Source organism: Crocodylus siamensis, chromosome 6 (assembly GCF_052110815.1).
Source record: "Crocodylus siamensis isolate JL-2025a chromosome 6, ASM5211081v1, whole genome shotgun sequence".
Lineage (NCBI taxonomy): Eukaryota > Metazoa > Chordata > Crocodylia > Crocodylidae > Crocodylus > Crocodylus siamensis.
Window position 1 is genome coordinate 54749427 of NC_143400.1, and position 22607 is coordinate 54772033.

The 22607-nt window shown below is 47.1% G+C and overlaps 1 long non-coding RNA gene across 1 annotated transcript; it reads right to left on the reverse strand.

Moving 5' to 3' along the window:
- Positions 1-479: 479 nt before the first annotated feature.
- On the reverse strand, positions 480-22539 carry LOC149862855 (uncharacterized). The gene is made up of 3 exons (XR_016443110.1): positions 22415-22539; positions 14910-15010; positions 480-554 (listed from the first exon to the last, which is right to left on the reverse strand). It is a non-coding gene; the product is annotated as an uncharacterized LOC149862855 (long non-coding RNA).
- Positions 22540-22607: the final 68 nt, after the last annotated feature.

A 22607-nucleotide genomic window follows, 5' to 3' on the forward strand; every position in this document is an offset into this window, starting at 1 on the left:
ATGCACCAAAACCCAGCAGTGCAGCAGCCCTCTAGAATCACTGTCAAGAACACGGTCTCTGGATAGCTTAGGAGTGGCCCAGGTGATACCTCTGGAGTGGCTTCTCTACCCATTTCTATTTTAGCATGTGAAAGTGAGCACAGGCGGATGGAGCATGTAGACATAGTAGTAGCCTGGTTTTACTGGACTAGCTTTTGAATATTCAGAGTAGCCCAGTCTCATGACCAAATGCCACAATGTGAAGCTATTGGTTCTCCTGTATCAGCTGGTATCATATTGCTTCAACCTAAAGATGGCAAAGCAGAATTTCATTTTTGGCAGCTGGAGAGTTAAAGTCTCCACCAGCCCAGTAAGTGTTTCTTCTTCTCTCTGGTGATGTGTTCTTGCAGACAGGCACCCCTACCTACTGTACAACAGTTAAACTTCAAGGAAATAACATCCAATAATGACACATGCCTCAAGGCTTCCTTAGGGAGATGGTTTAATGCTGTTTAGTGTTCATTGACCTTCTGTGCTTGTTGAGGGAAACAGGGAAGGAGCCCATCATCATTCTGCTGTAAGTATTAGTAGAGAAAAAGAGAGAAAATAAAACTTTAGCTAAAACGTCTGTGTAATTCAAGAATGCAACATGTAAAGTATTATTTGTTCCTGATAAAACAGTACCACCATGTTCTATCTTTAAAATATTTTTATAGTTTGTGCTTTTCTGTACCAGGTGTGGGAGAGAGAGGCTGATACAACCCTTCTGAAGCAATTTCTTGAATACAGAAAGCCTGCTTCACTCCAATGATACTGACTAGGTCTTGCATTGGATTCTTTTATCAATAGATCTAAAACACTTTACAAACGAGTATGGGCTACTGATGCCCCCCCAGCAACCAGTCAGTGACTGGGAGGGGGTCCCACTGTGGTCGATTGCACTGATCGGGAAGTGGTTGCAGCACTCCTGGAAGTGGCTGTGGTGCTTCACCTGGCACCCCCACTCCCAGGCCGGCTTTTGCAGGGGGGGCACCAACACTCCTGCCTCCCCCCCCTGCCTGTCGCTTAAGTGGGGAGCATGGCCTGTCAGGGGGTGCACCAGTGCTCTTAGGGGGTGCACATGCACCCCCTAGATGTCGCCACTGCAGAGGAGGTCAGCAGTGTCATCAGCATTTTATAGATGGGGACCTGAGGTACAAAGAGGTGAAATGACTTACCCAACAGGACAGTGGTAGAGCCAATATATAAGCCTGGTCTTCTGGGTCCTAGTTTACTTTACTGTGGCCAAAACTAGCTTTCTCCTGTGTGATCTAATCCCACCCTATTCAATTTAGTGCCAGCTAAAAGGATTATCCCCTTTTCTCCACCAGTGTTATTAGATGTGTCTGCACTTTTGATGGGTTCTTGCACAGTCATCTCTGGGCCTTGATGGACAGTCAGTTTATACAAAACTGATGTAAAGTATACCTGTATGTAATGCAAATACAACTGAGATAGAGGGGACAGATGAGAAGCTATTTAGGGATGGTTGCTTGGTCTAGGTAGTATTACAGCACCTCACTACAGGGCGGAAGAGGGATAAGCAATACCTTGTTTACACTGAGCATACAGCTGCCCTGGGATGAAAATGAATGGAAGATGCTCACACTGGTTTAACTTAGCTAGTATAGTTTTATGCCTGATTGTTTTGGCTTAATTCTACACTGAATTTTAAGTAAGCAGCTTATGTTATCTGTCTGCTTCTTGTTACACTGATGTACCAGCTGGTTATAGCGGTGCAAATATGTCATCTGCCAAAGCTCTCTGCAGTTTTCCAAGTACTCCTTCCGTGTACAGTATCACTTACCTGCAGTCATCTGTATGGCCTCTGCTCTATTTCTATGACCCCTGGCAGATATGCAAGTAAATATGTCATAGGATCTGATGTATGATCCCCATTATTCTGTTTCCTGTCTAGCCACATGTGCACAGCAGGAGGTATGATTATAGGATTGAGTATCATGCCTTATTGCTGGTGCAAAGTATGCATCAACAAGTGGCAAGCTCCCATGGCTGGGAGCCCCATCAGCTGACTGGGTTCCCAGCCATGAGGGTATAGCATGAAACCCCCTGGCTGGGAGCTGTCAGCTAATGGGACTTCCAGCCATAGTAGTGTGTCATGCATGCTTACAGCTGACAGTTCTGTCAGCTGATCTGGGCTCCCAGCTGCAGGGGTGCATTATTCACCCCTACTGCAGCAGCAGCAGCAGCAGCAGCAGCAGCTGACAGTTTCCAGCCACAGGGCTGCATGGTGTGCCTTGCATGTGGGATCCCAGATTGGCTGATACAGCACCAGCTGTGCAAGCGTATGTTGCGCTGCTATGCCTGAGAACCACATCAGTTGACAGGGCTTCCAGTCGCAGAAGCACACCCTGCAGCTGGGAGCCCAAGCCTGGCAGCATGTTTAACTAATGGTCTGACAGGAACTAGCCATAAAAGTTATTACATATTTTTTGTGTAACAACTGTGGCTTATTCCTTGTTTTATTGTGCCATTAATTGCATGAGCCCAGTAACAGCTTAAGATGTAATTCAACTGATTAATTGCATTTTAAGTAAAACATGTGCCAGGGGCCTGTTTGAGACTCTTTTTAATGATCCACTCTGTCACATTCCTTACAGTGAATCCTTCTGACATGTATGTAAATTGTCAGTTGTTTTCCCCTCTGCATAATTTCTCTCTGTGACCATCTATGAACACCTGTTTTCTCTTTTTTAATATTTCAAAAGCACCAGCTACAACATGAGTCCCACCATTAACTAACAGCAAATAACTGACATACTGGGCATAGCTACAGAAGACGCTTAATGCGCAGTAGCTTAAGAACACTGCATGGTAGTGGGCCAGGCAAAAACTGTGCTAATATGCTAGTGTGCAATAGTATTAGGCTATTGTGTAGTAAGCGTCATAAAAAAAACTGTGCATTGGCTCTATTGTGCACTAACTGTAGTTACTATGCATTTAGTTAGTGTTTCATTAGGCAAGTACTAAACTAAATGGACAGTAACTACTATGTGTTAATGAACATGAAGATGCATCTACTGACTACTAAAAGCTGGGCAAATAATGAACAGCAAATCATTTACAAATTTAGCTCTTTCTAGTCTCACAGGCCGCACCCAGATGAATGAGTACGTGTCTGTTGCAGTGTCTCAAGGCAGTTTAAGAAGCTTTAGGAGGCATGTCATTAACAAAAAAAACATTCTAAATTTGTTACTGGGAAATCCCAATATCAAAAGAAAACACCCTGGAAAAAAGCAGTGCAGAGCGTGCTCCTGGAGCATGCCCAGAAGCAATTGGAGGCTGGGTCCTTCAAGGAGATGCTCTAGCACCCAGACAAAGCATCTCTATGCCTGCCATGTGCCCCTGCTGCTTCAGCACACTGCTTCCAGCACCCTGACACCCCTTTCCACCCCCCTTCCACAAACCCCATATCCCCCCCACTTTTCACACCCTCTGTGCCAAGCCATCAGACAGGATGGGACCTGCTGGCAGGAGCTGTGGCTGCAAGGGCAGCTGTCTCTACATCCCAGTTAGTGAAGGAGGTAAGGGGAGCTCTGATTTTTCTATGATAAAAAAATCAAAAGCAAGCACCAAAAAGTATAGATATTTAGAGTCAATTTTATTATGATGATAGAGGCACTGGTAGGCTTCCAACTGATTTCTCTCTCTTTCATTCTTTCTCTCTCTCTCTGTATGTGTATGTATGTATATAGTAGGCCTGTGCAAAGTGGCAAGTATTCCATTCAGATTCTACCAATTCAGAGGGACCGTGATTCAGTTCAGTGATTTGACTCACCGTCTGGGTTTGATTCAGCCAAATCGAATTCGGAGATTTGGCCATAGAGTATAATGGGAAAATACCTATAACTTTGTCATTCTTTTGCCAATTCAGATAAAAATAGCAGAGATGGTAGCCCCTTCTGAGAACATGAAGCCTTCCAAGTTTCAAGGATATAGGTGCAGGGGGTTCTGTGAAAGTGCCCCTCAAACTCTTGAAAGCAAAACTCGTATCACTTGTGCTTGTTAAAGAGTGAAGGTTGTAGCCATGTTGGTCTAAGGACATAGGTAGACACGGGTCTTTGGGTTAATCTGATGTTTTTCATTAGACCAACTGAATAGTTGGATAACTATATCTTAGCAAGCTTTTGGGTTTAAAAACCCTTTGTCAGTCTGAGGAAGTATCTGCTGTTGGTGTGTGTGCTGTTCCTGGATGGAATAGTAAAGAAGCCAGAGGCTGGGCTGATATGCAAGAAAGCCAGTCAGTGAAAATGTAAATGGAGGTATCAGGTGGGTGAGAGAAAGGCCAGGTGGAGGATGGGAAGGGGAATGTAGCAGGTAAAAGTGTAGAGGTACCTGAGGAGTCAGATGTTAGGCAGGTTATAATGTGTCATAAATCCAATGTTTATATTGAGTCCATGAGTTTTATATCCAGTAGATTTATGAAGTAAAGTTTGTAGGCTTGTCTACAAAAGGTGTTTTGTAAATTCAAACAAGCACCAAACCTCACTAACCTCATCACCAGAAGCAAACTTCCTACATCCCAAAACACACTGAATGGATCCAGACCATGCCATGACAAGAAATGCAAAACCTGCCAACATATTTCCAGTACCTCCACAATTACTACACCCCACAACAGAAACATCACCATCCTTACATCTTAAAGCTGCACCTCCATAAATGTTATATGCCTCATCCAGTGCACCAAATATCCTGGTGGAAAATACGTAGGAAAGACCAAACAGCAACTGTGTACCAGAATGAATGCACACCGGACATCTATTAAAGACAAGAACACCCACTTACCAGTGGGGGCACATTTGTCACAAGAAAACCACTCTCTCTCCAGTCTCTCAGCCCGGATCCTCAAAGGGAATTTACAAAACACTTTTCACAGATGAGCCTATGAACTTCACTTCATCAACCTCCTCAATACAAAAAAGTCATGGACTCAATATAGACATTGAATTTATGACACACTATAACTTGCCTGTCTCTCACCCCGATGCCTCAATTTACATTTTCACTGACTGGCTTTCTTGCATATCAGCCCAGCCTCTGGCTTCTTTACTATTCATTCCATCCAGGAACAGCACACATACCACTGCAGATGCTTCCACATCCTGACAAAGGGTTTTTAAACCCAAAACTTGCTAAGATGTATTTCTCCAACTATTCAGTTGGTCTAATAAAAGGTATAAGATTGACCCAAAGAACTGTGTCTGCCTTGTGTGTATTAAGGCACAGTGGGATGAATACCCCATGCTCCTTATTCACGTGGGCACCAATGACATGGCTCGGAGCACCCCCAGCCAGGTCATCAGGCGCTACAGGGAGTTGGGAGCGGGGCTTAGAGGTCTGGGAGCTCAGGTGGTGTTTTCGTCGATCCTCCCAGTCTCAAGCTATGGGCTGAGGAGGGAGAGGAGGATCCACGCAGTGAACCAAAGACTGCGGAGCTGGTGTCATTGGGAAGGCTTTGGCTTCCATGCCCACAGCCCGCTCTTTGGCGAGAGAGGCAGCGAGCTGCTGGGAAGAGATGGCCTCCACCTCTCTCCCCTGGGGAGGAGGTTCTTCTCAGCCAGGCTGGCTGACCTGCTCCACCGGGCTTTAAACTAAGCCCACTGGGGGATGGGCGGACTACTGCCACTGCTGGCCCGCTGAGCGACCCTTGCAAAGCCAGCAGACCAAGGCACTTAAGGGAGCCCACCCCTGCCCCAGCCCTGGCACAATCTGTGGGCAAGGCAAGAGCCCCTAAGGGCACACTTGCCTGCCTGTACACTAATGCCAGGAGCCTGGGTAACAGGCAGGAGGAGCTTGTCCTCCTGCTCAGTGCAAAGAATTATGATGTCATTGGGATAACGGAGACCTGGTGGGACTCCACCCATGACTGGACCACGGGTATAGAGGGCTATACCCTGTACAGGAGGGATTGTGTTGACAAAAGGGGCGGGGGTGTAGCTCTCTATGTGAAGGAAAGCTACATGTCCCTGCAAGTTGATGTTGGAGACCGGCATGGACAGCTAGAGACCCTCTGGGTAAAAATTCGTGGGAAAAACAGCACAGGGGACACAACGGTGGGAGTCTACTACAGACCTCCCACTCAAAGTCCTGAGCTTGACCAGGAGTTCGCCCGGGAACTGACTGAGGCCGCTTGCTCCAGGACCTTGGCTGTCATGGATGACTTCAATTACCCAGACATCTCGTGGGAAGATCACTCAGCAAAATCCAAGCATCGCAAAGCTTTCTCTCATGCATGGATGACCTTTACCTGACTCAAGAAGTCTATGGGCCAATGAGAGGCAAAGCGCTGCTTGACCTGGCACTGGCTACGGGGGATGACCTAATTGGCGACCTAGTGATCGATGGGAAGCTGGGTGACAGTGACCATGTACTGATCACCTTCACCATCTGCCATAAAGCTGGCAAGTCAGTCAGCAACACAGAAGTCCTTGACTTCAGAAAAGCCGACTTTGACAAGCTCAAGAGGCTTGTCGGTCAGGCCCTCAGGGACCATGACCCCAGGGAGATGGGAGATGGGAGTTCAAGAAGAGTGTTTGCTTCTCAAGGAAGCGATCCTCAATGCACAAGCTAAATCTATTCCAAGCATCAAGGACAACAAAAAGTCCTTTTTCAGATATGTGGGGAGCCGGAGGAAAAGCAAGGGCAATGCTGAACCAGATGGGGCAACTGACAACTGACGCCCAGGAAAAAGCCAACCTATTAAATAGGTACTTTGCATCAGTCTTTCATCAGTCCCATGGGATGCCCATGCCTGCTATGGGACAGGGAGATCCGGGTGATGGAGATCCCCTACCCTCCATAAATACTGACCTCGTGAAGGAACACCTTGAGAAGCTGGATACCTTCAAGTCAGCTGTCCCAGATAATCTGCACCCCAGGGTACTCAAGGAGCTGGCGAGCGTCATAGCCCAGCCCCTGGCACGGATCTTTGAAAACTCCTGGAGCTCTGGTGTAGTGCCCAAAGACTGGAAGAAGGCCAATGTGGTGCCGATCTTCAAGAAAGGGAGGAGAGTGGATCCGGCTAACTACAGGCCCATTAGCCTGACTCCTAACCTGGGGAAGATCTTAGAAAAGGAGGCCATCCTTGATGGACTGGCCCAGGCTAACATTCTAAGGGACAGCCAGCACAGGTTTGTTGCAGGTAGGTCTTGTTTGACCAATCTCATTTCCTTCTCTGACCAGGTGACCTATCACCTGGACAAGGGAGAAGAGATTGATGTCATATATCTTGACTTCAAAAAAGCCTTTGATCTGGTATCCCACGATCACCTCTTGGCCAAACTGGCCAGTTGTGGCCTTGGCTCCACCATGATCCGCTGGCTGGGAAACTGGCTCCGTGGTCAGACCCAGAGGGTTGTAATCGATGGCAGTCACTCATCGTGGTGCCCTGTGACCAGTGGGGTCCCTCAAGGCTCTGTCCTGGGACCCATCCTGTTCAACATCTTCATTAATGATGTGGACATTGGAGTCAGGAGTGGACTGGCCAAGTTCGCCGATGACACCAAACTTTGGGGCTAAGTATCCATGCCAGAAGATAGGCGGGTGATCCAGGCTGACCTGGACAAGCTCAGCAAATGGGCAGACGAGAACCTGATGGTGTTTAACACCAAAAAATAAAAGGTTCTCCACTTTGGGAGGAAAAACCTGCAGCATCCTTATAGACTCGACAGTGCTACGTTGGATAGCACTACAGAAGAAAGGGACTTGGGGGTCATCATTGACCACAAGATGAACATGAGCCTGCAGTGTGATGCTGTGGCTAGTAAAGTGACCAAAACGCTGGCTTGCATCCATAGATGTTTCTCGAGCAAATCCCAGGATGTCATTTTCCCCTTGTACTCCGCCTTGGTGAGGCCGCAGCTGGAGTACTGCGTCCAGTTTTGGGCTCCACAATTCAAAAAGGATGTGGAGAAGCTTGAGAGAGTCCAGAGGAGAGCCACGCGCATGATCAGAGGTCAGGAAAACAGATCTTACGATGACAGGCTGAGAGCCATGGGACTCTTTAGCCTGGAAAAGCGTAGGCTCAGGGGTGATCTGATGGCCACCTATAATTTTTTCAGGGGTGACCACCAGGATCTGGGGAACGTTTGTTCACCAGAGCGCCCCAAGGGATGACGAGGTCAAACGGTCACAAACTCCTGCAAGACCGTTTCAGGCTGGACATAAGGAAGAATTTCTTTACTGTCCGAGCCCCCAAGGTCTGGAACAGTCTGCCAGCGGAGGTGGTTCAAGCACCTACATTGAACACCTTCAAGAGTAAATTGGATGCTTATCTTGCTGGGATCCTATGACCCCAGCTGACTTCCTGCCCTTTGGGCAGGGGACTGGACTCGATGATCTCCCGAGGTCCCTTCCAGCCCTAATGTCTATGAAATCTATGATTGCAGCAGGGATGATAGCCTGTTACAGGGGGCCTGACCAGTGCTGGTTGATCTCAGCTTCCCCACCTATTTCTGAGCCAACCGCCTGCCCCTCTTTTTCCTGCCATACCTTGATGGAAAACTGATTTAGATGTTACCCAGGAAGGAGGCTTCCCATTTAGGCCCCTGATGTCTAGGTGTGACATCCATTCCACAGCTTCGTACGGTGCAGCCCATGCCTCACAGATGGCTTTCCCTAGCTAGGACTGTATATGCGTGTAGTGACTGGAGGTTATCAGTGGCCCTCCACCCACCTTTCATCAGGAAGCTTAGCAGTCCTGGCATTTCCTGAGGCTGCCGTGCCACCAGCAGTTCCACCAGGCCTCCTTACCCTGGCAGGGTGCAGTTTTAGGTCATGCCCAGGACCTGGGGTCTCCTCCTTCCCCATACCCCATCCCGTACCTCCAAGTTCATCCTGGCATGGGAGCTCAACACAAGGGAGATATTCTTCCCCTGTTGGCTGGTGAAAAACTAAGAGCAGGGCATTAAATAGTTGTGAAAGCAACTAAAGAAAGGAAATAGGTGTGGAGTGAGGAGGGTGGCACTCAGTCCATCTGCATGTGGAGCTTGGAGAACCACAGCAGCAGGAGGTTCACCTTCAGGAACACCAGCTGCTCCATCAAACCAGGATCCAAAGAGGTGCGGTAGGGTGTCACAACATCCCCAGCAATGCTGAACACCCTCTCAGTTGGAACACTGTTTGGTGGACAGGACAGGACAGACCCTGCCACATCTGGCTGCAAATTGCCCAATAGGCCAAGAGGTTGCATTGCAGTGGTTTCACATCCTCAGTGAGATAAGTAGCCACTGAGGCCTCCACGCTACCTGCTGGATGGTGGGGTTTGGTGCCACTGGACCCTAACATTGAAGCCATGCCCTTGGCCCACATTGGCAGTGGCTGTGGTTGAGGAAATTGGCTGGTGCTTGGAGTGCTGGCATGGGAAAGTGGATCCCCCTCTTCCACATCCCTCTGCTTCTGCCCTTCTGCCTCCCTAACTCTATTCACCAGAACCTCCATCCAGTGATCAAGGGTTTTGCTGCTGCAGATGCTCCCCTTCACCCTTGGGTTGAACGTGCCTGCCAGCACGTGGACCATACTGGACCGCAGTGGATTGAGCCATTTCTTGATGGCCCCCAGCCACTTCACCAGTGCCTGCACCTCTGGTGAAAGCAGATTGCCCCAGGCAGGAACATTGATCCCTTGGAATTTCTCCATTGATTCTCCAGCTTCTTCACTATGGGGATCACCTAGCTAAGGAGGGCATCGCCAGCACTGAAAAATGCAAGGTTCTCCACCTCAGGAAGAAAAACCTGTGATTCTGCAGCTAGTAAAGCAAGCAAAATGCTGGCTTGCATCCACAGTTGATTCTCAAGCAAATTCCAGGATGTCATTCTCCCCTTGTACTCGGCCTTGGTGAGGCCGCAGCTGAAGTACTGCATTCAGTTTTGGGCTCCACAATTCAAAAAGGATGTGGAGAAGCTTGAGAGGGTGCAGAGGAGAGCCACGCACATGATCAGAGGTCAGGAAAGCAGACCTTATTGTTGCTTCCCCAAGTGGGTTGCAAAGGGATGTGCTTTCGTCAGGTATCTGGCCTTATAAAGGCAGGCAGGGAACTCACTCGTATGGTTACAAACAAGTTTATTTTTACTTACACTCCACGTCGGAGATGCAGGTTGCAGACTTCTTACAAAGATTTCGCTTTGTTACAACATTCACTGGTTACTGTGACGCTTTGTTACAACATTCACTGGTTACTGTGAAGCAGAACTGCTCGTAGGATCTGATGCGCTAACCGGGGAAGGGGTCAGCCACCGCCTTTTATACTCCTCGCAACCCTTTCACCCAGTCAGCTCCAGGCATTCTATTGATAGCCTGATTTGAACTGTGTGGCAGTTAAAAAGTGCGGGAGTTACTGGCGCGGTCAATTACTTGAAATCACGCCATGATTCCACGCTGACCGCATGTGCCTGTTGGCCAGTAGGGCCGTAGGCAGCGGTATGCCAACACATAAGGATACGTACGGGGCAGTATGTGGGCGCGGTGTGCGGGTGCGGCGGCACAACAATGGACTGGTTTCTTACACTTATGAAGACAGGTTGAGAGCCAGGGGACTCTCAGGGGTGAACTGGGTGGCCACCTATATGTTTATTGGGGTGCTTACCAGGATCTGGGGGAATGTCTGTTCAACAGAGCACCCCAAGGGATGACAAGGTCAAACATTCACAAACACCTCCATGACTGTTTCAGGCTGGACATAAGGAAGAACTTCTTTACTGTCCGAGCCCCCAAGGTTTGGAATAGATTGCCACCGGAGGTGGTTCAAGTACCTACTTTGAATGCCTTCAAGAGACATCTGGATGTTTATCTTGCTGGGATCCTATGATCCCTGCTGACTTCCTGCCCCTGGGGCAGGGGGCTGGACTCGATGATCTCCTGAGGTCCCTTCCAGCCCTAACATCTATGAAATCTATGAAACAGAGGAGAAGGGATGGACATCCAGAGCAAGCATCTCCTCAGGGCTCTGAGTAACCTCGCTTGCCCTTTCAACGCACCCCCCCCCTTTGTCTGTGGCTTTCCCCCACTGGTCCAGGGTGGCCTTCTTCTGCTTTGTGGGGAAGGGGGCTTTGGAGTGAGAGGGGGACTTCTTTTTGGGCATGCTCCCACTGGTGCTAGGCTGAGGAGAAACAAGAGCAAGGGGCTGCTGTCTCCTGAGATGCAACAGCATCACCGTGGTGGTGAAGCATTTCACTTCCTTGCCCTGGCTAACCTGCCTTTAGCAGTGCTGGTAGGTAGCATACCTGGGATCATCTGTCAACTCAAAATGATCCAACACTACACTACCCTCCCTCCCCCCTGCTTCTGGGTTGAGGGTGGGGATCCTGGCTTATCCCCCTCCTCAGCAGGCAGAGGCACAACAACAGGGGAAGCTGATCCACCTGCCCCCACAACCTCCTTCAAAGTGGGAGGAGACCTCCCTGTAGGGGAACTTTGAGGGGTATGGAGCACAAACTCAAATTCTTCCTCCTTCCCCAGAACTTCCTTAGCTATGGCACTCAGCTCCTCTGCTTCCAGATCCAGCTCCTCCTCTGGCTGGGAGCTGAAATTGGGGTGGAGGAGACTGGCATGCTAGTGCTGGTGGCTATTTCTAGTGCTAGTGGAGGTGGTGCAGAGACAATTACTGCTCCCACCTCCTTGCTTCCACTGGCAGCAGAAGATTCATCACTCCCAGGAAAAAGGGTATATCTATGTTTGGTGGGAAGGGGGGAACTTGCAGCTCTCCCCCTACCCTCTCTAACCTCTCTCCCTCCCCTGCCAGAAGACCTGGCACCTACCTTTCCATCATGCTTCATAATGTTTGCTGTGCTGGAAAGTGTGTGTGTAATATATCTTGTATGTGCATAATACAGAGGTGGGCAAAATGCAGCCATTGGGCTGGATGCAGCCCTCCAGGCCATTCTTTCCAGCCTGCAGGGCCCCTAAAACATTTAGAAAATTAGTATTTATCTATCCCAGGCCCCCTGTAATGGGGCCTGTGATGTCTTGCCAATACTCAGTAAGTGGTCCTCCGCCCAAAATAATTGCCTGTCCCTGGTATAATATATGTGTGTATGTAATATATCTTCTATGTGTTTAATATATGTGTGTAATATATGTGCTTTTCTGCACAGTGATGGATGACACACTGTCAGAGAAAACACAGCTTTCTTTTTAAAAAGTGTGTGGGGAGAAATAACAAGAACAAATAAGAGAATTTGGGGGGAAGAATAAGTTGAAAGGAATGTGTTGGATAGGGATAAGTAGAGGGATTCTAGGCAAGGATAATTAGTATGGTGTATTGAATCATTTCCAAGAAAGGAGACTTGCATGAGACTGACTAAGAAGCCAGTACCTTTGACACACTGTTGCTTCCAGACAGACAGCTCACAAAAGGGAGAGAAAGGCTTCACACAGAGCCCTATATGCTGTTTATGTATATCTTTGTCTCTTCCCCAGCACACTGTGATTGGAAGGGAACTCAGGGAAAGCAGTCACTGGGCAGCTACAGATATCAATATCAGAGCAGTCTTCCACCCTCTTCTCCTCCCTCCCTCGTCTCAGTTTCTTCTCAGTTTCTGTTTCTCCACAAGACCGCCTTCCAAATTACCAAATCTCTTCTGAATCTTTTCCGAATCAGTACAGAGCTTTTAATGGGTCTCCCAATTCGATTTGGATTTGATGATTTGCCCCCACTGCCAGACTGCTACAGTCAACTAGCCAGGCCTGAGAAGCTCCTGAGGGCATATAGCCCTGAGCTGCTCAACAGGGAAGCTTTTTATACTGCTGGGGCCAACACAGGTGCTGGCACCAACCTCTAGCTCCTCCTGGCTGCACATCTTGGAGGAGCTTGGCAGGGTAAGTTTGCCCCAACTGGCACAATTTGTCCCACAACAAAATGCATATTCAGGCATGTGTGCCATGGGTGACAGGTACCACCTTAGTCAGGGGGGAACATGCCCTGCCAGCAGCCAGTCAGCAACTGGGTGGCGGGGTCCCCCCATGGGCAATCTCATCGACTGGGGGAGTCCCTTGCAGCCAATTGCACTGACTGGGAAGTGGCCACGGAGCTTCATCTGGCACTCCCACTCCACGTCCAGCAGTCACGGGGGGGGAAGGGGCAGAGAGCTACTGGTGCTCCTGCCTGCCTCCCTTCCCCCCCCCCCCCCCATCAGCTAACCGGGTAGCACGGCCTGTCAGGAGGTGCACCAGTGCGCTCAGGGGGTTCGTGTGCACTACCGTGTACCCCCTACACATCACCACTAATGTATGCAAATCTCTGGCCCAAATTTGTGCTACTGCTATTTGAGCTGCTACAAGCACACATGCCTGCATGTGTGAATGCAGCCACAGTGTCCAAAAGCAAACTGTGGATTCTTTAAATTCTACCTTTCAAATTACTTTCCCTTAATATTTCGTGGAAATCTTTTGTGTTGTTATTTTTTTTAAATGAATCTATTACTTAATTGTGAACATTTCTTTACAGACCGTAGCATTTGAAATTCAAATTAAGCTGGTCAGTTGTGACCGGGTACATAAGTCTTATGTGGTGTGTCCAGACGAGTGCAGCTGTGCAGTATGTGACACTGGAAACATCTGCATAGTCAGCTGTTTTCCACACTGCGAGAGCAGACTGCCCATGCATGCACTGCTCAGGGGTTTTTTCCTGCACGTTTTCTTGACCCCTGGATATCCAGGGGTCAAAAAAATGTGGGAAAAAAAATTGAGTAGCGCATGCATAGGCAGCATGTGCAGCCTAAAAATGGAGCTGAGCAGCCCAGAGCTGTGGTCCGGCTGCTGGCCAGGCTCTGCTCAGCAGGATCATCGAAGCTGCGGCCCCTTTAGGCCCCCAGGACTCCAGGTACATTTGCTGTGGCCAGCACAGTGCCGGCCCCAGCCTTCTCTACCCCCGGGGTCACTCGCCACATGCCAAAGCATGCATGGCACAGGCATTCCCCAAGGACAAGCACAAGGTGCACCGCTGCTACTTGTTCCCAGGGTACTGAACGCCTGTGCTTGTCTGAATGTGGGCATGGTGTCTGCTGACTGAATGGATGAATGTAACTATCAGGAAGTGGGTTTCTGTGTCAAACCAAAGTTACTGTGAAACCAAGTGGAGAGTTAAATTTAGGTTGCTCCTATCATATTTATATCAAATAACTGCATGTATGCACAAAGGGTTTCTTGTGAGGAATGAGTGAAGTGGGGTTTGAAGGAGTGATTGCCAGAAAAGTAAGTAATTCTAACTAACAAGGTTTTTGGCATTTGCTTACATTGTTTTCTTCTGTCCTGTCTGTTTTAGATGGTGAGTTCTGTAGGGCAAGGATGCCTTTGATCTTATGCCTGTACAATATGTAGTACAACAAGGCCCCAATCTAAGTGGAGCTTCTAGGCACTACCAGAATACAAATAACAATACAGGATACTTCACAAGCTAAAATAGTGCATATAAGAAAAGGATAATCATTAGAGAGGGGGCAATAAATTACACAGCCACTAAAATACTGGAGAAGAAACGTATAAGAGTCCATAAAAATAGCATTCATTGACATGGGACCTGAAACACCTGACAGAATTGAAGTGTGGACATATGAAAATTTTACATAATAAAATGGAGGGGGGCTTTTCCAGGTGCTGCATGATTACTGTCCACACGTATGTTCTTGCCCTGCAGTAAGAGGAAGCTAATCTCATCAGCTCTGCCTCAGTGAAAGAACAGTAAGTTAGTGAAGCATAGTTTCTATGTGCTGGGGGTAAGAACACGCACATGGTCAATTACTGCACAGCAAGTGACAGACAGAAAAGCCCTCTGCCATTTTGGCTTCAGTAAGGTGTCCATATGTCCATATCCTCATTTAGATTGTAACCTCTTTGAAACAGGGATGATCTTTTAGTTTGTGTTTATGCTGTACCTGTCACAAAGGAATCCTTTTCCATGACTTGGGTTCATAAGCTGATTTGCATAGAGTGAATCTAGTATTGGTCCAGAAGTGGGATACCTCTTTTTCTGGAGCTGTAGGAAACATTGTTGAGGATGGGAAAAGTAAGTAAGTGATCAAATAGGATTTAATAACTGTAATCGCATATTATGAGTATTTTTAGAAATCAGCAAAACAAACTCGTCACCCCTCCTCCTCCCCATTCCTACATACACATACAAATCATCCCCCTATAGAGAAGATAAAAATATGATAATGGTTCAGAGGCAGAGGGAGAAAGTGGGACTGGTAGCTGTGGTTCAAGCAGCAGGTCTCTGAAGAGGTCAGCAGTCCTTCTCTGTGTGTCATAGCACCCATGGGTAATTCTCTTCTAGGAATGTAACCAGTTAAATGGGTAAACAATTAAATGACAATGATATTTATATTGTTTACCATTTAGTGACCTCTGGTAGGAACAGTCTTGGCCCCTTCTGTCTTTACTCTGCTCCCAGTGTGGTGTGGGGCCCACACTGCTGGCAGGGAGCCATGGGTGGCAGCCAGGAGTCATGGCTGAGCCACTAGGGGGTGCTGCCCAGCTGCCAAACCATAGCTTCCCTTGCTTCCACAGGCAGGGGCTGCAGTTGGGGTTGCAGATGGAGCCGGGGCTGCACACTTCTTCTGTGCCCAGATCCCACCACCAGGGGAAGGAGGAAGGGAGGAAACTGCCAGGCCCTCAACAGGGATCAGGCAGGGCCTTCCCACCACAGAGATTCCTGGTCCTGCAGTGGGTCAGCCAGGCCCCCCTGCAGTAGCAGGGCCCCAGCAGGCTCCCTGTACCCCCAGCTGCATTTATGCTGCTGTGGCCTGGACCTGGAAGGCTCCTCCATGCTGTTGGGCTGGGCTGGACCCTTCCCAGCTTGCCCCAGGGGAAACAGAGGTCCAGTCCCAGTGGAAGGTGTGCTACATCCTTCTCCCTCCTACTCATGGTGCTCGGGCCATGTGGGGCCTGGCCTAACCCTGAAGTGGGGCAGAGCACACAGCTACTATTTCTGAGTGGCAGTGCAGCAGCGACTCGGGGGGGCATGTTAGGGCTGCAACAGCAGCCTCCCAGGCTGGTGCTGCTGTGCTGCCACCCCTCAGAAGCACCCTGGGGCCGTGTTCTCTGCATGAAGGGCTGGTGATGACTTCTCAGACCCAGCACCACCTGCTGTAGCTGCCACAGTGCCTCCCTGTGCCGAGCCATCCATGCGCTCAGCTCCACTTCAGCCTGGTCCAGGTCCTATGCAGCCCTAGTGCCATGGGTGGGAAGGGTGATATAAAAATCGTGGTTCGTTTCTCGGGAGGAGGAAAAAAACCTTCAGCTACAGACACACTCTATTAGCAACACAAAAGGTATATATTTGCAAATAGGGTCAGAGAGAGAGACAAAAGATCAAACACTCTGCCCCCAGGCACAATCATTAGCAGGCTTTTATCCCCTCTCTCCTGACCACGTGTGCAGAAGGAGGAACTTTTACAACTCATTTCCGGTTCATACAAACATATATGTAAACATGTCGCTTCATACGTCCCATGTGCATTATAATTAACTACTTAAGTATGCGGGGCGGATAGGCTTAATATGCATTAGGTTATCACGCGTGCGTAGAAGGGATCCAAGGTTACTCAAGGTTCAACCTGAAGGCAAAAATGGCATTTGCTCTTATCTTAGCCTAAGAATGTGGGGGTCATGAAAGAAAGTGTGATTTAGTGTAACAAAGAGATAGTAAATTTGCAGAACAAAGAGAGAGTGATACCTTAGTACAAAGGGCCTTTGGTGGTTTTCCCTTCAATTTCCAACCCCCGCTTCCCTCTCCCATTAAGGAGACAAGGAGGGCTAGCAGCTGTGTTTTTTTTCTAAATCTGCTATTGATAATGCATTTTTAATAATATTTCTAACAAGGGGATGAATGCAGTGTGCTCAGTAGAGGCTGTGCCACTGGGGCCCTTGCTCCATCCACAGCCCCAGCCCCTGCCCATGGCGGGTAAGGGGATGCCATGGCTCTACAGCTGAGCAGCACTGCCTAGTGGCTTAGCCACACCCACTGCACCCTGCCCATGGCTTCTATCCAGCATCCTGGGGCCTATCCAGTGTCAGGTGCAAGGTGAAGACATAAGGGGCTGAAGCCTGGGCTAGGGCTGTTCCTGCCAAAGGACACTAAATTAGGTATGAGCTATCTGTTATCTGTTTGACCAATATAATTAGAGGAGGTTAAATTGATAATTTTTTTAAACAATATTTACATCCCTGTTCTCATTGTGAAATTGGCTCATTCTTCTGTGAATATCAGTTTTACTTTCATCCCTGTGAGAGATGGAGACTCTGAGTTGATTCATCTACACAAACAGGCCACTTACTAGCTCCTTTTCAAGGGATATGTTGTAAGGAACTTATTATAGGACAATTAAGCATTTTTTTCTCTTCTCTGTTCTTTCTTTCCCATAGTTTCTGCTGTGGAAACAGATGCTGACATAGCCTATTAATTCTGTTTATAATTCTTATTTGTTGTACACAGATGGGGAGCTTTATGTTATAGAAGACAAAAGAGAAGATGTAGTCCTGAAAAGCCCTGAGAAACTTCTAATTAAATCAGCTTATGATGTTGATACAGCTGGGTAACACACCACCATGTCACCACTCTGAGTGGAGGATTTTTCTCCATCTTCCCAGATGAAGGTGCTTGGTTTCCTTTTTCCACTGGATTATTAACATAACTAGCCACTTGCCCATCAAGAATGACAGGGGGTGGGGTGGGGGGTGCTGGAATGGAGTGCCGCCACCTAATGTCCCATGCTGCCGCTGTTCTGCCTCTTGCAGGGAGTGGGGTGGGGGAGCGTTGGCCTTGGCTCCCCCACCCCCTGTCCAGTTCTCAGCCCGGCTTCGGAATCATGATGTCACGCCCCCAAGTTTGGAACACTCTGATTGGCTGTTTCCATCAGCCAATCAGAGTGTGAATAAAGTGTTATAGGGAGACAGACAGACAGACTTAGGCTTTTATAATATTAGAATAATAATTCCTAGCTCTTTCTTTGCATCGGGAGATCTCAAAGCCCTAATGAAGAAAGTCAGCATCATTCTTTTTGTGTTATAGATTAAGAAACTAATTTATAGAAAAGACTTGGACAAGGTCACTCAGTAGACTAGTGGCCAAGCTAGAACTAGGACTGGAGTTTGGTGAAACTTAGTCCAGTACTCCCTCCCCTAGGTAATACTGGCTGCATCTACACGAGATGCTGACTGCACAGTTGTTACTGCACAGTCATTTAGTACTTGCTTACATAAATACTCAATGGCATCCCTGAACCCCTTCTTGGTGATGCTGACTGCGCAGAAGCTTGTTACTACTGTGCAGTAGTGTCACATCATGCTTTGTGTCACACAATGCTACTGCATAGTAGGAATGAGCTTCTGCACAGTCAGCACCTCGTGTAGTTGCAGCCACTGTCTCCTCTTGACTGGAGAGGGGCAAAAGAGAGCAACCTGAGGCAGAAAGACTCAGTTTAGGGGCCTTCTTGTCTGTAATCATGACAAAGCACAAACTGGCTGCACATTTCTTTGTGAAAGTGGGTAGGATTAGACCTTTTTTCCTGGTTGCACCTAGAGTTCTCTGCTGCTATTTGGCATTCCTTGGTCCTGTCATTATTCAATGGCTGGCATAAAGCCTTGCTGACTTCTGGCCTGGCCTGGTGGGTTTTATGTTTTATTGATGTTCTACTTTTTTATGACTTCAAAATTCTCCATTCAGTTTAATTAGTTGAACCTGAGTTCACAAACCCAATGACCTTTTAAAATGCTTGGCAAGCCACATGAAAGTGACACTGTCAAGGTCTGTGAAGCACAAAATGAAACCATGTAGAAAACATGGAGTTTTTTGGCATATAGCACTGTAAGCCTGCAGATATAAGGAATGAGACGATAAACAAAATGGGCACTTATACACATATATTTGTTTGCTTTGAAGCCCCAGAAATCCAGCACGTTGGAGCAGACTCAATAAATCAAGTCTGCAGCGCACACAAACTGATACATTCAGTGCTGCATAACATACATTTGTATAAAGGACAAAATGCACAGCAGTATTAAGAAAATGGTTATGGTGCACTTGGAAACTAAAACACCTTTGGTGTCTTTTGTTCAAAAGCGCACTCTCACCATTTTCTCAGCACTGACATACATTTCACCATTTATACAAATGCATGCAATGTAACACCGGTCACTTTTAAAAGTGCCCAGTGCTGTGTCACATACATGTTTGCATGCACCCAATATTTCAAGCTCTTTGGATTTCTCAAGGACTGGCTTTTCACAATAGCTCAGGGTTAGTCCAATTCAACTCCCATTAAAGGCTACTGCACATTAGGTGTCACCTGCAAAGCATCCACTTGCACTACTGTGCATTAAGGCAACCTAATAACATTGGAGGTACTAAATGTCATGCACATTAGGAAAAGCACATTAATGCACATGTAGCCGCACCCATGGTGCTTCACAAGATCATACTTCTTGGACTCTGTTTCCAAATTTGTGTTTTATTACAGCCGGAGCACAGGGAAAGCCAGGTATGTGGACAAACCCATTTTTCAAGGGACAGCTGGTACCATAGGTTTAATTTTAGGTCTGTTGGTCTTTACAGAGTTATATCAATTGCTTGGTGTGGTTTTTCAAGATAGATCACTTAATTATTATTAGTAATTTTAATTAAAACCCCCCCCAAATCTAACTTGTGTGCCTTGCATTTTTGCCTAAGGCATGGGGATTCCAAATCAAAGCACTGAGATCTCCTCACAACATTTAACATGAAGGTTCAAATATCTTGAGGGTTTATGGAAATATGATGTCACAAACTAGATACAAATGAAAGCTTGTGAAAAAGACCAGAATAAGGAGTTACTTATATTCTAATTCTACATTACTATCATGTAGAATTTAAAATATTAAAAAATTACTTAATGAATATTTGCATCTATTGAATACTTAGGTGTTTAAGAGGTGATGCTAAGCAGACATTTTCCCAGGGTTGGTATCTGAATTTCAGGTCAGGGTCTGACTCTAGATATTGCTAATTTATACTCTGGTTAACTGCAACTTTTATTTCTTGCTTCTGTTCTATTCCCGAGTGCTAATGTTGACATTTGGCTCCTTTGCTAGCCTGTGAACTACTTGATGCTGTTTGGTAAGTTCAATTGCTGATTTGTTCAGTTCTTAATGATACAAAATGGGCATAATGAAAGAAGGCAGCTGATTACGAGCATCGGTTCCAGCTGAGCGAGAATAAACTATGCAGAGAGAAATTCCCAGCTGAGACAAACTTAGCACAGTTCCTACTGCTTTGCTTTGGCAAGAGTGAGATGCCCTTTCAATTCATGTGATAGAGAAGCAGCTGCCTTCAAATGAGAACTATCACCATGACCATATCAGGTTCTGGGATGTATGGGGTACACCCAATTGGGCCTGCCTATAGTGAAGGCAGTCCATTCTTTTATACCTAATGCTCTCAAGTACCTCATCCCTAATTGTTTGCATATCATCCCTCCAGATGGTCAGAGCATCCATCCATATGTGACTACATGATGCATACATATTTGTTTTTGTATATTTATCCAGTTCATTGTGTCCATTTCATATATGTTACTGTCACCCAAAAATGTTAGTGTGGATTGCTTATACTATTGATGCATTAAAATTCACTGGTGAAGACTAGGACTGAAGAGCCCACCTTACAGATCAGAATTTAATTCAATTTAATAGAACAATTTTGTTTAGACTTTTTTTTCTTAAATTGAAGTAGTACACTTCAGATAACTGGTGTGTCTGAGCCAAGTTCTGCCCTGATGACATTCTTGAGTGACTTGTTTTATGACCTGAATGGGGAATAAACCAGACTGAAATATGGACCAGTGGGTGCTATGCATTAAATAGCATTCCTGGATCTTACAGCGGCACCTCCAGAAATGTGATATATCTCATCCAATGCACAAATGCCCAGATGGAAAATATGTAGGAGAGACGGAACAACAACTGCGCACAAGAATGAATGCACACTGGAAATCTATCAAAGACAGGAATACTCAATTACCAGTGGGGGCACATTTCTCACAAGAAAACCACTCTCTCTCCAACCTCTCAGTCCTGATTCTCAAAGGAAACTTACAAAACATTTCCCAGAGATGAGCCTATGAACTCCACTTCATCAGCCTCCTGGATACTAAAAATCATGGACTAAATATAGACATTGGATTTATGACACATTATAACCTGCCTGACAACTGACTTCCCAGGTACGTCTCCACTATTTATCCCCCTTTTCTCCCCCCCCCACACCCAGCCTCTCACCCATTGACTCCTCAGTCTACATCTTCACTGGCTGCCTGTCTTTCATAGATTCATAGATTCATAGACATTAGGGCTGGAAGGGACCTCGGGAGATCATCGAGTCCAGCCCCCTGCCCAAACACCTGATGGTGTTTAACACCGAAAAATGCAAGGTTCTCCACCTTGGGAGGAAAAACCTGCAGCACCCTTATAGGCTCGGCAGTGCTATGTTGGATAGCACTACAAAAGAAAGAGATTTGGGGGTCATCATTGGCCACAAGATGAACATGAGCCTGCAATGCGATGCTGCGGCTAGTAAAGTGACCAAAACGCTGGCTTGCATCCATAGATGCTTCTCGAGCAAATCCCAGGATGTCATTCTCCCCTTGTACTCGGCCTTGGTGAGGCCGCAGCTGGAGTACTGTGTCCAGTTTTGGGCTCCACAATTCAAAAAGGATGTGGAGAAGCTTGAGAGAGTCCAGAGGAGAGCCACGCGCATGATCAGAGGTCTGGAAAACAGATCTTACGATGATAGGCTGAGAGACATGGGACTCTTTAGCCTGGAAAAGCGCAGGCTCAGGGGTGATCTGATGGCCACCTATAAGTTTATCAGGGATGACCACCAGGATCTGGGGGAACGTTTGTTCACCAGAGCGCCCCAAGGGATGACAAGGTCGAACAGTCACAAACTCCTGCAAGACCGTTTCAGGCTGGACATAAGGAAGAATTTCTTTACTGTCCGAGCCCCCAAGGTCTGGAACAGTCTGCCAGCGGAGGTGGTTCAAGCACCTACACTGAACACCTTCAAGAGTAAATTGGATGCTTATCTTGCTGGGATCCTATGACCCCAGCTGACTTCCTGCCCTTTGGGCCGGGGGCTGGACTCGATGATCTTCCGAGGTCCCTTTCAGCCCTAATGTCTTTGAAATCTATGAAATACCAGACTCACCCGAATAACCTTGTCTGCTACATTAAATAGTATGTTTAGCTTACCTTGTCTGGGCCTGTAACTAATAAACAAGGATCTATCTTCGCTGTTCCTGACTGCTGTATGCACTCTATGCATGTTTCTATGGCGACAGATGTCAATATGCTGAAAACAGTGTAAATGAAAGTTTGGAAACAATTATTATTTTAAAGTACTTACTCCATTTTTCTAGATCTGACTATCAATCCTATGGAAATATCAGCCAGGAGTAGAGGGCAGGGATTCCTACTTGTCAGGTTCACCTCTGGCTGCTAAATGGCAGTTGAATGGCAAACAGCACCACTAAACTTTGGGGCCTGAAAAACAGATTGGAAAGAAAAAGTTGGAAGTGTTAAACCACTTAAATGAAATT